This window comes from Cebus imitator, unplaced genomic scaffold, assembly GCF_001604975.1.
Source record: "Cebus imitator isolate Cc_AM_T3 unplaced genomic scaffold, Cebus_imitator-1.0 Scaffold118, whole genome shotgun sequence".
In the NCBI taxonomy this organism is placed as follows: Eukaryota; Metazoa; Chordata; class Mammalia; order Primates; family Cebidae; genus Cebus; species Cebus imitator.
Genome location: NW_016107433.1, coordinates 3,042,812 through 3,045,143, shown reverse-complemented (window position 1 = coordinate 3,045,143; position 2,332 = coordinate 3,042,812). Strand labels below are relative to the sequence as shown.

Below are 2,332 nucleotides of genomic sequence, written 5' to 3'. Positions count from 1 at the left end.
AAAAAAAAAAAAAAAAAGAAAAGAAAATATTATGCTAAGTGAAACAAGCTAGTCTCTAAAGACTATACTGTATATTGCAGAATTCCTTTTACATGAAATGTCTAGAATCATGCAAATCCATAGAAGCAGAAAGTTAATAAATGGTTGCCAGCACCTGAGGGAAGGACAAATGGAGAATGACTACTTTACACTTTTTCTTTTTTTGTTTTTTTCAGGTATGTCTTAGTAGCATAAAAGAGAATGACTACTTAATGGGTAAGAAGTTTCTTTGGGGGACAAAAATGTTCTAGAATGTGATAATGATGATAGTTGCACCACACTGTAAATATACTAAAAACTACTGAATTGCACACTTTAAAATGGTTAAAATGATGAACTAAATTTAGCTGGGTGCGGCAGCTCATACCTGTAATCCCAGTACTTTGGGAGGCCGAGGCAGGCAGATTACTTGAGATCAGGAGTTCAAGACCACCCTTTTGAACATAACAAAACCCCATCTCTACTAAAAATACAAAAAATTAGCCTGGCATGGTGGTGTGCTCCTGTAATCCCAGCTACTCAGGTGGCTGAGGCATGCGAATCACTTGAACCTGGGAGGCGGAAGTTGCAGTGAGCCGAAATTGTGCCACTGCATTCCAGCCTGGGCCACAGAATGAGACGCTGTTTCAAAGCAAAACAAACAAAAAAAATGAACTTTGTTATATGAATTTTTTTCTCAATTTTTTTAAAGAAATACAATAAGGACCCAGGTTTTAAGAATTTGGGTTTCATCCTAAAGCCTGTGGATACTATCAAAGAATTTTTAAGCAAGTGATAAGTTTAAATTAGGAAAATAAACACCCAGGCAACATAGTGCTATGAATGCCTAAAAATTTTTCTTTTAAGATGGAGTTTTGCTCTTGTTGGCCACGCCCGAGTGCAGTAGCAAGATCTTGGCTCACAGCAACCTCTGCCTCAGCCTCTCAAGTAGCTATGACTACAGGCACACACCACCACGCACGGCTACTTTTTGTATTTTTTGGTAGAGGCAGGGTTTCACCATATTGGCCAGGCTGATTTCGAACTCCTGACCTCTACTGATCCGCCCATCTCAGCCTCTCAAAGTGGTAGGATTACAGACATAAGCCACCCTGAACTTTTAATATGTAAATTTAGCAACACTTGTGTTGTTCAGAAGCTTATGCTAATAATCCTGGTTTCTTGCTACATTCTGATTAAGTATGTTTGCCAAGTAGTTTTCCTCTGGATACATACTTTTATTCTGCTTATTTAACAAGCACTCATATAGTACTTACTATGTGTATTCCAAATGCTTTAGAAATGTTAACTTATCTAATCCTCGTTACAGTTCTGTAAGTCTATTATCTCCATTTTACACAAGAACAGAGTCACAGAAAGGTTAAGTAACTTGCCTAAAAAAATCACACAGCCAGTTAGTAACGCACGTTTTTGAATTGGTTTTTTCTTTACAACACTGATAAATATGTGGCACTTTTGATCTATTATCTTTACCATTTTTAATTTTTAAAAATGGCACTTCTGTGTATCTTTTCTCAATTTAGTATGCATTAATTCTTTTTCTGTGGAGAATATATAGTGTTAATTCTATCCATCCTTGTGAAGTTTGGTTAAAAAACACTTTTAAGGAAGTTTTTTTTAGTTTTTATTTACCATCATTTACATTGTAAACATGTTATTTGTATTTACTGTAATAGAGTGGTAATTTAGTTAACTAATGACATTCTATATTTCAACTACTTAATTACCTAGTCTTTTTAAAGTGATAATTAGTTTAAGGAATTAGTCATTTTATCCTATGCATCTATAATTCAAATATTACACATAAATTCTCATCCTGTACTCAGTATTATAGGTGAAAATTAACTAAGAAAACCAAAAGTTCTTTAAAAATAATTATAAAATTCCATCTGTGTTTATTTTCCTATCCATTCACCCTACTCCAATATTCTAGAGAATATGATTTTATAACAAATACAAAAAAGAATACAAAAAAATGTCTTGGAGTTCACAATATAATTTTATTGAAACTTATTCAGATGACACTTTTATAGTATTTCTAAAGCTTTTACAAATGTCAATTATCAAGGTGCTTATAAGTTGAACACTGACATTTGGAAACAATATTTTATCATTCATTCCATTTTACAGTAGTATTTTTTTGAAGAAAAATCTGTGTTTCTGGCCGGGCACGGTGGCTCAAGCCTGTAATCCCAGCACTTTGTGAGGCCGAGGTGGGTGGATCACGAGGTCAAGAGATCCAGACCATCCTGGTCAACATGGTGAAACCCCGTCTCTACTAAAAATACAAAAA

At 34.4% G+C, this 2,332-nt stretch overlaps 1 protein-coding gene across 1 annotated transcript in view; it reads right to left on the bottom strand.

Annotated features, from left to right (window-relative positions):
* Window positions 1-2,332, bottom strand: part of NFAT5 (nuclear factor of activated T cells 5) — a 131,206-nt gene that overhangs the window by 115,642 nt on the left and 13,232 nt on the right. The window lies entirely within an intron of this gene.